The sequence below is a fragment of the Cupressus sempervirens genome, chromosome 3 (genome assembly GCF_028749045.1).
Source record: "Cupressus sempervirens isolate cs-2001-9-10 chromosome 3, ASM2874904v1, whole genome shotgun sequence".
NCBI classification, from domain to species: Eukaryota; Viridiplantae; Streptophyta; class Pinopsida; order Cupressales; family Cupressaceae; genus Cupressus; species Cupressus sempervirens.
Genome location: NC_143120.1, coordinates 691,086,625 through 691,098,925, shown reverse-complemented (window position 1 = coordinate 691,098,925; position 12,301 = coordinate 691,086,625).

Here is a 12,301-nt window from a genome sequence, read left to right as displayed (position 1 = left end):
CATGTCCAAATCTATGGTTTCATGCTACTTCTAATCATTTGCATGTTAGTTCTTGGTGTTTGAAGAAGTTATATCCTATTGGGGTTACACTCTACTTTATCCAGAATGGACAGGTATAGTACAGAGTCTCAGAGGGAACGATCTTGGACAATTGATAGCCAGAGTCAAAATAGTAGAAAGGATGGTTATTTAGACATTCGAGATAAACTTATGAAAATATGCCATGACATGTCTAAACAGTTGGTTGAGCACCACCGTATAATGAATGACATGTTATCTGACCCAGCTAAGGTGGATAAGTTGACTGGATTTCTATTTGGCAGATTTTCTCATAGGACAGATGACACAATTCCCAAGAACTTGCATGAGGAGTTTGAGAAACTAGCTGATAGCCAGGTAGAGGTCTCAGATTCTACTCTACCACAGGAGGTGGTGGGAAAGGATATTACATAGATTGATAGTAACGGTCAACTTGATACTCAAATTGAGACAATTGTTTACAGGTTGTCAAAGGGTGATGCCACATGTATTCAGGATGGTATAGTTACAACAGGCAGTGACTACAGTGTAGTGGGTTCAAATGATGATTATGAGGATGTTGTTGTGCAAGATGGTGAGATAGCTGGTAGAGATGAGCAAACATTGAGCATTCATGACTTTGCTGAGAAAGAGTACCAGGCACAGTTAGATGCTTCATCACATGAGGTTGAGGCAGGTAGTACTTCACATGATTTATCCCGCCAGCTGAAGGTGAGTGAAGATAGTATTTTGACTTCATTATCTCATCATGATAGGTATGTGGAGTTAGTTGGTATTGGTCATATTACTAAAGTGAGGATTTTTCTTGAGTTACCATCTGATTCTAGTTTACAGATATGGACTCAAGATTGTTATATTGGCATTTGGGATTCAGTTGACAGGAGATCTTTAACACTTTTTGGTAGCAGTGTTTGTTTGGGTGCTATCATGGATTTGATTAGCAGATTGCACGGTGTTGTCTTTTCTTGTGCTAGCAGCTTGTCCAATGTTGGTATTAGTTTTTATACACCGATGTTGGGATTTGTTCATATATCCAGTCGACCATACTTGCTAGAATGTGTTGATGATATTTCATATTTGGCAGTGTGTATAGATGAGTCCCAGGATCATATTGGCATTGATGACATCCAGGAGGATGCAGTGGGCAATTTTGAAGACTTAGTTTCCTTGGGTATAGAGGAGTTGGACAGCAATGCTAATGTTTTTGATACTCCGTATGTTGATATGAGTTTTAGATTTGATTCACAGGATATGGATGGTAATACTCTAGAGACTAGTAACTTTGAGGATACTCCTTTAGACAGTGCATCAGAGGAGGTTTGTAGGAGACAGTCAAGCCAGTGCCATCATGTGCCTAATCAGTTAAGAGTTAGTGACCGAGACATTGCTATCACTTGTCAGCATTTTGATGCTACTCGTCAGTTGTTAGCAGTTTATGGATGGGGTTCTCCTACTAGTGATGAGCAGGAAGGCAGTTATCTTTCCTTGACAGAGATCCACTCTTTATGGGAGGCTATTCAGATTTTGAGACAGAATTATATGCAGTTGGTAGCTGACAGAGATTATCTTATGGAGTGGGGCAGTACAACATATGATGCATTGTTGGCCAAGAAAGATGAGGTGAGTGAGCTTACTGAGCAACTTGAGGTGACTTTTGAGATTCTTGAGAGTACACAGTTGGCTTTCAAGGAGTCACAGTTTCATTTGGCTAAGGCGACCATGGAGTTAGAGTGGCTACAGTCTTTACCTGATTTTATACAGTCACAAGCTATGGTGTTTGGTGATCCGAGGATGTCCATGGCCGAGATTGTCAGAGACAGTGGAGATGGGGATGCATCCATCCTTGATACTAACATTGGCATATCAGGTTCATTCCCACTAGAGTTAGGTTCAGTTGAGTTGGGTTTTGTAGTAGATTGTTGTATGCCTGACATGGTGGTGGCCTCTAGTACTGATGGCACAGAGACTAGAGATGTATCAAAGAGCATGTGTGATGTTGGTGAGTCGACAGTTGGCATGATTCCTGCTAGTAATACTACTCCCTTGGTGATATCTTCAGAGATAGTAGTCAATTCCAACATGGTTAATGATCAATTGCAGTTAGTTTCATTTGGATTACAGTCTGAGCCACTGACTAAGATTGGCGCATTCTATCGGCATTACACTATGAGGTATGCTCATCAATTTACCTTTGATGACCATGTTAATGAGATTATGATACAGAGATGTACTTTGGTTCCTAGTGCTTATCATCAGTTATGGAATAGTTTGATGCCTCGGGATGAGAGTTGTGATGGGCATGACATGGTGATAGGTCCTGCAGTTGATAGCTTGATAATACATGACTTAGAGCAAGAGTTTTGGAGTGATGCTTCAACAGGGTATGTACATCAGTTAGCAATTGATCCTTGTGTTGAGGAGTTGATGGTAGGAAAATTTGGTTTGGGTTCCATTTCTTGTTGTTCATCTTGTGATGGCTTTTCATCATCAGGGGTGCATGGGAGTTATGGTTATGAGACAGTGGCCGATGATCTACAGAGTTGTGTTGATTGCAGGAGTTGTACAGTGTGTGGATTCTCCATACTTGGTATAGTTTCATATGAGAGCATTCACCATTGTTGTAGAGTTGGATTGTACATTTCGTATAGGCCAGTGGGATGTGTTGATGGTATTTATTGTGTTGGCAGTTTGATTTGTCCACTTTACTTGGGTTATGATGTTCTAAGAGTTTGTGTCTCATGGGTTTTTGACTATGGTGGTGGTGATTTTGGAGTTTGGTTGAGCTATAATTGTTAGTTTGATTATGGATTCCTCTTGGTCATATTACAGAGGATATTGCAGGAGCCTGTGTTAATTGGTAGTAGTATAGTTCATGACTACATTTGGGATCCAGGTGGATTGATTGGTTTATTGTTCATCCATTGCTTGAGGACAAGCAATGTTTGGGGAGGGGAGGACTTTTCATGTCCCCTTTTCAAATAATTAAAAAATAATAATCTTTGCTAAGACAGGCAGGCCCAAGAAAGTGAAGTTTCGGAAAAAGGGAGTTAATCTTTGGAAACTGTTGGACTAATAAATGATAATTATTATTAAAATATGTTTCATTAACCTCTCTTAGAAGTGAGTTACAGTTATGCCCTTTTTAAAGAGGTTTGGAGGCATTTTGGGGGGATTCCAGACTTGATTTTCGCTCATTCTTTGTTATTCTTCAGAGGCTGCCAAACCTGTGGAGAAGGAGACCCAAGAACGGGAGTTTGCAGGTTTCGAGGGAGACCCAAGAATGGGATTTTGTAGGTTTTTAGGAAGGCTAAGGATGGGAGTTTGAAGCCATTCCATGTGCATGCTCATACAGAGTTTGCCTTTGTGCTGAACAGTGTAGATTTGTGGGTTTTTGAGTGTGTTTTTTGCATGAGTTTGGTGTTTTCAGTTGAGCATTTCATATCAGTTTTGGTTGCTGCTGTATTTCAGACTTTAAGCTTTTAAAATAGAGCTGAATATATTTATTGGGACGTGATTAAACTTTTGAGATAGTTTATTAGTGTTTTTGTGGTGTTTTCGAGCATTTTGTGTTAATTTCGGGAGTCCGATGAGCATAGTTTTTGTCCTACATTTGTGAGCTGTTGTGTAAAGGCTATATAGATCTGGAAACATCTTTTTGTAGGCTGTTATGCTGCTGAAAGTTCTGTAAAAATTTCCATTTTCAGATTTATTAATAAATGGGTGAAGTTGTGAAGCTTTTAGCACTATTTTCAGCATACCCGATTTGGGGTTTCATTGAGAAATTGGTGGATCTTTGTGATATCAGTTGTTTGATTTTGAAAATCTGATTAGAGGTGTGAAATACCATATCAAATCAGAAAAGGGGACATTTCAATATTAGAAGTGAAAAAAGTTGTGGATCAAGAATAGGTTAGGGATGATATGAGAAAGTTTGGGTGAAGAATGATCAAAGCAATACATCTACAAGTAACCCTCTATCCTCTACTTTAGGGGATTCATCATCCAACTAAAAAAGTAATTTTTTATTAGGGATGCAAACATTAATTGTTATATCTATTAGTCTCTTATATTGATGAACAATACCATTTATCATCATAATGGATACATTAATGATATTTTTAAGTGTATCACATAAAGTTCAGTGGCTCTGGTTATCCTTATTTTATCAATTGGAGTTATGTATATATCAGTTAATGGAGATAACTATTGGTATGAAGTATGATATTGGTAAAAGATTTTGTTGTCACTAAAAGGAGGTAATTGATAAAAAAGAGTCATATCGATTAACCACATTTAATGTTTTGTACAACTAGCTGTTGGACAAATTTTTAGTAAATAAATATAAGAACAAACTTATTTGTTTTTACCTAGCATTTTTGAAGAGGGGTTTCTTGATAAAATATTAAGTGTCCATTGCAATCTATTGTGTGAATTGCTTGTTGTGAGGCACTTGTGAAGGATCAAATTATGTAGTTACAAATCCTAGTCAAACGGTTGAAGAAAATTAATGGTAGTTTTAGAGTTTCTTTGAAGTGTCAATAGAAAATTCTCAGAGAATCATCATGACAATAAAGATTTATACACCAATCCTAATTGCAATCACCCAAGAGCTTGAGCCTAAACATAAACTCTACCCACTGAAGGTAGTGGAGTTAAAACAAAATTGGATCCCTATCATTAATTCCTCCTCGAGTAATGTTAATAGAAGATATTAGAATTTTCATCCATTGCAAACTAATTGAATTGGTGACAAGTAGATTCAAGATTAATACCTAGAAATGTCTGATAATGGAGAGCTAAAAGAAGAATTGACCTACCTAAGGTTTTTAATGAAGAATATAAGGAGAAAGATGAATCAAAATAACAATCAATTCACCTAGTTGGAAGGAGAAAGAGTGATAAAAATAAAAAAGGAGTTGATTCATTTAGTTATAGGACTATTGACAAGTGGTGAACGATGTACCCTGAGACTTGTTTCTAGGGATAAGGTTGAAGAATTGACTAAATGTGGACAAGACAACTAAGGTATGACTATCAATGACATTACAAACCAAGAGGTAATGTTGTCTTCAATGATAATAGGATACAAAATCTATAAACCCAGTTGGATAAATAGTGTGCATGGTGGAGCTATACATGCAACCTATGAAATTGTAAAGTTAGGAAAGTGATATGACCTAGTGGAGTTGGTTAGAAGCAAACTATGTTATCCCTAACTGATAATGCTATGAATGGATGTGAAAGAGTCATATAAGTTTTTATGTTTCTCATTGATGTAAAGTTTTAGTTGATTAGATATTATGCAAATTTAGTGGAGTGTCATATCATTTTATTAATGAAGACAATTTAATTGATAAAGAGGATTAAAAAAAAAAGAAGTATGTGGATGAGTTAGAGTATTGAGTTGTATGGTATTCAATGGGAATTAGAATAAGACAGATAGTCATAATGTAATATTGGTTTGAGTGTTTTAAAATCATGTAATTTTGTAATATATTGACTGGGATATACAAACTACATTGAGCAACAAGGTGAAAGAAGGAAGACAATGTTTATCAAGTGACTTTAGTTGGTAAAGAAAAGTTAAAAGATCAATATTAACCAAGTAAGTTTAGTGTTTATTGAGTGATGTATTACCAAAGTGAAATTTAATGTTCATTGAGTATGAGCTAGAAGGAAAAGTAAAGAATGATGGAATTTGAAGCCAACTTTTGGTGAAAGTAAAGAATGTTAGATAATTTCAAAGGTGCAAGTCAAAGTTTGTTAAAAAATCTATGGATGGAAAAATATGATGATGATATGAAGATGGGGATTGGAACATGATAAGAATGAGCATAAAGTTCAATGAAATTTCTATTTTCTAAGTGACTAAGTACATTGAATATGAGACTTGTAAATGTCTTTAAGTAGAAAAATATGAAAGAATCTAGAAGAAAGAGTTTACGACATAAGGAGATGTTGGAACAAGTTTTTGGTTGTTATCGATATTATTAAGTTGGTGATTTGTGCGAAGAAAGGAGAAGGAAAGAAGCAAGGTGAACCAAGAAGAGCATAGGGAAGATCAAGAAGAGTTTGAGCAAAGTGAAAGTATGAAGAAGTGAATCAACCAAGTAGATATTAGAGAAGCAAGAAGAACAAAGATCTAAACAAGAAAGGTAGTGTTAATCTTACAGATCATTTTATTATTACTTTCTTACCATTGTAGTGAAAAATCTCTTAACTAAGTAGACCTAACAAGTCTATGAAATCCTATATGGTAACATGATTAGTGATGTTTGTAGGTCCTTTAGAGAAGGCCACTCTTTAGACAAGATCAAGAAGTGATGAGGTCTAGATGATCTTTATGTTAAAACCCTCTAACTAGGTCACCAAAAATGTGCATGTAAACCTTTAACAAGGTTGGCTCCTAGAAGAGCTCACTTCAAAAGAGTGAAATTATTTGGGTTGTCAGTCCCGGGTAGTTTTTCCCTTTACAAGGTTTCCATGTTAAAATCATGGTGTCAAATGTGTGAATATTTTTGTGTTGCAAGCTGAGTTTCATGTTGTTTATTTACTACTGCATCTCAATAAAATCTAAGTTAATTTTTGATAGTTAGTAAAGAAATGAACAACGAGATAACAATTTGAAGTAAAATGATTATAAGAGTTAACTCTGAAGTTGAATGAGATCATTAAGTAATTTCTATTAAAGTTTATGAAGTTTGAATTACCACTAAAGTGTTTGAAGGGACTGTATAATAAGTGGATATAACTAATTGACCCCCTTCAGTTATCTAACAATTGGTATCAAATCATAGTGCTTGGAGAAACAAGTTTATAGGAACTTGAGGTAAAGATCCAAAGATGTATAAGAGTGAGGTACCAAAGCTAAATAAGGAGAACTTATCCTTATGGAAAGATAGAATGAGGCTACATCTATCTAGAATTGGAGATAATGTTACACATTGGTTGGATAATAAATATACTGCACCTACCGCTCTTATGACTATGTAACAAATGACTAAGAAGAGTAATCATAATAGCTGAATGATTGAGATTTTATAGATACCCTTAATGATGTCAAGTTTGATGACATTAATAACTGCACTAAGTCTAAATAGATGTTGGATAAATTGAAACTTGTACATAGTGGAGATCCAAATGTGCTAAGAGATAAAGTAGAAAGTGTGAGAGGTGAGTATGATGAAATGGGAATGAAAGAGGGTGAGAATGTTGTATAATATGTGAACCAAATCAAAGAGGCTATGAATGCAATCAAAGATATTGGAGGTATTAATAGTGATAGTGAAATTGTAATTAAAGTTATTAGAATTCTCTTGGCTATCTGTGCTATAAAAGTTCCTACAATTCAAGAAATAAGAGCTATGTCTGGAAATGTTTTGACACTGGTTGGTTTAGTTGGTCATTTGATTGCATTTAAATTGAGAAAATATGATAACAGTATTGTTACACATGGAAATGATTTTAAGTCTTCACTAACCATTGGTAAATCAAAGAAAGAGAAGAAAATTAAAGATGAGAGTGAGTCTGAATCTAAAGATGATTTCAATGAAATTGAAGCACTGCTTGCAAGAAGGTTATCAAGAGGTAAAGGTAAATTCAAAGGTAAACTACCCCTGATTTGTTTCAAGTGCAATAAAGTTGGTCAATTTTCTACTAAATGTCCTAAGAAAAGAAAGAGTGACAAAAATGACAAGAAAGGTCACATGTATAAGAAGAAAAAGGACTATAAAGATAGAGGAAAGAAGTCATGCTACATTGCTAAAGAGGAGCACATCGAGTCTAGTGCTAATGAAGAGAAGGAAGTAGTTGAGATGGTATGTATTTTTATCATGGAAGATCTTAATGGAGAAAGTAACGAGAGTAAAAAATACCTTACTTCACATGTTAGAAAGAATAATACATGTATCATAGATAGTGGATGCTCATATCACATGATTTGTGACATAGTAAGTTTGACAAATATACAGAAATTAGTGATGGTGGTGAGTTTATGTCTACAAAATTCACTAACTTTTGTGCCAAGCATGGCATTAAGAGATAATTATTTGCACCAAGGACACCACAAAAAAATATAATTCCTGGGAGAAGAAGTAGATCAATTATGGATTATATAGGGACATTGTTGATTGAAAAAGATGTTGGACAAATGTTCTAGAGAGAAACTATGATCATTGTTGTTTATACTCTCAACCAAGTTAAAATTAAGAAAGGATCAAACAAGACACCCTATGAACTCTAGTATGGTCATATACCTAATGCAAGTTATCTCGAGATCTTTGAAAGTAGATGTTATATTGATAAGGATGCAAGGAATGGTAAACTTGACTCAAAAGAAGATGAAGGTATATTCCTTAGCTATTCATCTAAAAGAAAAGCTTATAAATGTTTGAACAAAAATAGTAACACAATAATTTAAAGTGCAAATATAAGGATTGATGAATTTGGAGACTGTTTAGTTGTAAAATGGAAGCACTATAATAAGATGTAGGTTTCCACTTGACAGGGTCACTAAGTCATTTGAATATGTGTGTGAGGGAAAGAGGGGAATTTCCAAATATGATTCCACTTATGATCCAAATTAGATTAGCTAGGACCTAAAGGAAGAAGGGAGCTAGTAGAGGAATGCAATATAAGGAAATGTACTCTCTTTGGCCCTTAATAAGATAATGTGAATGTAAAATTGAACTAGTTGCTTGAATAATGTAAATCTAGATGGTATATAAACACAATTATCCCAATTCAGATGCAAATATAGGGTAAAGATATGAAAAGAAATAAAATATAAATGAATCACCTTTAAATGCATAGATGAAGATGATTTTTTTCTCCAAAAATTATGGATTTGAACTATATCAAAATATCCGCCAGTGAATTTCAGAATAAAATGATGAAAGGAACAAAACCATGAAATCTCCCCAAAATCTGAGACTAAAGGAGTAGGTCAACTTGGAAAGACATCTTATAGCTAGGTTAACATAGTTCAATGATCTACAATTGATGACTCCAGAAAGATTGTGAAGAGTAGGCTCCAAAGCTGTAATCCTTTTCGCTCCCAATCTAAAAAGAAAAAAAGATTTTTTTTTTTTTTTTGGGGTTCGGGTTTGATGAGGGCTTTCCCTGGTCAAGCCCTAGGTTAAGGAGTTAACCATAATTGAGAAATGTAAATGTAAATGACAAAAAGAAAACATAAATATTATAATTCACCTTGTTTGCATGTATGTAAATGTAATGTAGATCTTGAATTAGGAACGTAGGGTATCTCCACTCTTTGAAATGGATCTACCATAATTCCATCATGTTACCATTAATATAGAGGTGCATCAATGAAGAAGATGATGAATGCTTCAATGTATATCTTATCACTTGATGGCCAACAATAAGATAAATCTTGAAGAGGAAATTCTCACAAATGATCCTTCAATGGTAGACAGAAATCTCCTTGCTTAAATACTTGAAAAAATGAATACTTTAACTCCTTGAATGCAAAAGGCATAAATCTTCACTTGAGAGGAAGAGCTTGAAATATTATTATGAATATGATATGAAACCAAAGCCCCCAAGTCTCCTTATTTATGATTTTTTGGGCAGTATTTAACAATACAATCCAACTAGGTAATGATAAAAAACTAATTAAATCCTAAAGGAATTTTGAGCCCCGAGCTTTGAAGCTTCTAAGGACTAGGTCAACCTAAGTCAATTTGGTCCAAGACTAGGCCAAACTAGGTCAACTTGGTCTTAGAGGTCAAGTCCTAGGTGCCATAGACATAGGTGGTAGGTGCCATAAAGATAAGGGTGGAAAGAGGAAAAAGATAGGAGAAAAAGGAGATCGAGCTTTTGCCTACCCATGGTTCAAAGAGGGAATTATGAAGAGGGAGCTAAAAGGTTTGAAAAGACAAGTTAATCCATTTTAAGACAATATATTTATCCCCCATTTTAGTAGGGGTATGAGTTTCTTCAAACTCATGGTAAAGTAGATCAAGAGGAAAAGAGAAAATCTTATCATGATTTAGGAGGAAAAGAAATCATCAAGACCCAAACAAACTTGATTCTTTGTCACATCCATAATCATAATAAGAGAGATAAATTCCACCAAAAGGGTATAATTAATTTCCCATAAGGTTTGTGTGCTTTATTGTGAACCACATAAGAAAAATAAAAAGGAAGGGGGAAAGGCCTCCACAAAAGGCGATGTCATTGAATAGTCTAGCAAGTGTGTGTGGCATGCTAGTCAACCCATAGAAGATGAACCAAATAGTCTAGAAAGTGTGTGTGGCATGCTAATTAGTCCATCAAGGGATTCAACTTTAAGGAAACTCCATGTCCCTAAAAGAAGAAGTGAAAAGTGACCTATGCATAAGGATGTGTTTGTCCTTAAGAGATCAGAACAAGACCAGGCTTCCCAAATAGTTAGTAGTCAAAAGAAGGGTCAAAACAAGGATTGGGCCTCCCAAACCATCCATAGTTTAGAGAGAAATCCAAAAAGAAAGAGACCAAGCCCACAAGAACAAATCATAGAAACTAGAAGAAAAGAGAGAGAAACATGAAATAATAATGCATAGATTTGGGAAGACCTTAGAAACCATACCAAGAATTAAAGGATGAAGTACTCAATGTTATAAAAATAATCCATATTTGTATTCCATGGACAAAGGATGAGCATAGTGTATGCCCCTATATTAAAGTAGTTGTAAATACCTTAATGGGAGAAATTGCTTTAATGAAAACATACACACATCCACTAAATAATGTTTCCACTATGACATACCCCTAAGAAGAGAAACATATAAAGGAAAATTAGCACATAACAAAAAGAAAGAGCACAAAAGGGATCTACTAACTTTGGGGTTAGTAAGATCATATGATAATATGTAATATTATATCAAGTGTGAACATATCATTATTCCCCAAAGGAGGTAGAACTATGACACAATGGAGGAAAAGACATAGAAGAGCTACAAAGAAGAGTCTTTTTGGGCCAATAACATGGAGACCAAAAAAGAATCAGTCCTACAATATCATAAGACACCAAGAAGACTACACAAGACCACTGGTACAAACATTAGCACAAGCACAACATAATACACATCAACACAGAATAAAAGAGAGAAAAATAGAAGAATGTAATCGCCAAGGCAATTACTTTATCCTCTTAAGCTCAACAAAGCAACAAGTCATCTAAAGAAATGAAAAGACAAAACATATAATAATAATAAAAAATCAACATAGGGGAATACACAAAATGAAAACACAAAGACTACTATGATGAACAAAGTCCACCTTAAGCATTCTATATGATCCCATCTTGGTCCAAAATGCTAGGGGAAGGATGGTGACTCATGAGAGGAAAAATATCCATTATAGTAGGAATCACAACTAGTTCTAAGTAGGGACTTTGGGAGTCGCTATGCTCACTACTAAGAGTGATTGCAAGCTGCATAGAAAGCATGTTAAGCAATTCACTATCCATATTAATGAATTCTTCATCACAACTAGCTAAAGTATCTTCCATATCTAGATTAATAGAATCTAAAATACAAACATAATAATCATGTTTATCCATATTGAAAATGTTACCTTGTTTAGCTTCCTCCAAACACTTACCTTTAGTTTAATCAGAAGAAGGTAAATGTTGAGAAGAAAGAGAATGACCTCTAGCCTTAGATTTAGCTTGACAATTCTTTTAACATTGATAAGTATGTTGATTATGAATAGTCTTACAAGAGAGAATATAAGGATTAGGGTCAATTACCATAGGTTTTGAAGAAGGAACATCAATGGGTTCAATAGACATAGATGGAAGAACATGTTCAAAAGTAGAAGAAGAAGTAGGCAAGACAAGTGCAGGTCGAAAATCCTTAGGAAGACTCAATTCCAAGATCATGGCTACTTTATTTATTTGATAATTTCTACAGAGATGATCATGACAAGTAGGTGGTTCTTAAGGATGTATGGGAAATAAAAATTAATCTCAACACAATCTCTAAGACATGATGATTTATAAAGTTAATGATTAATACTAATAATGTTTCCATCACGAGGAAAGTTAAGGTATTTATGAATAGGAGAAGCTACATATTGCATGGAAGCAAGCCATGGAATACTAGTTTAACTTAAAATTGATCAGAAGTAGGAATAACAAAAAGGTTAGTAAAAAGAGAATTTCCTAATAAATTAATACTTAAAGTGATATAACCTTGAAGGAATGTGAACAACCCTAGTAATGATCTAAAGTGGACCATTAGGTTCCTTAAACACATCA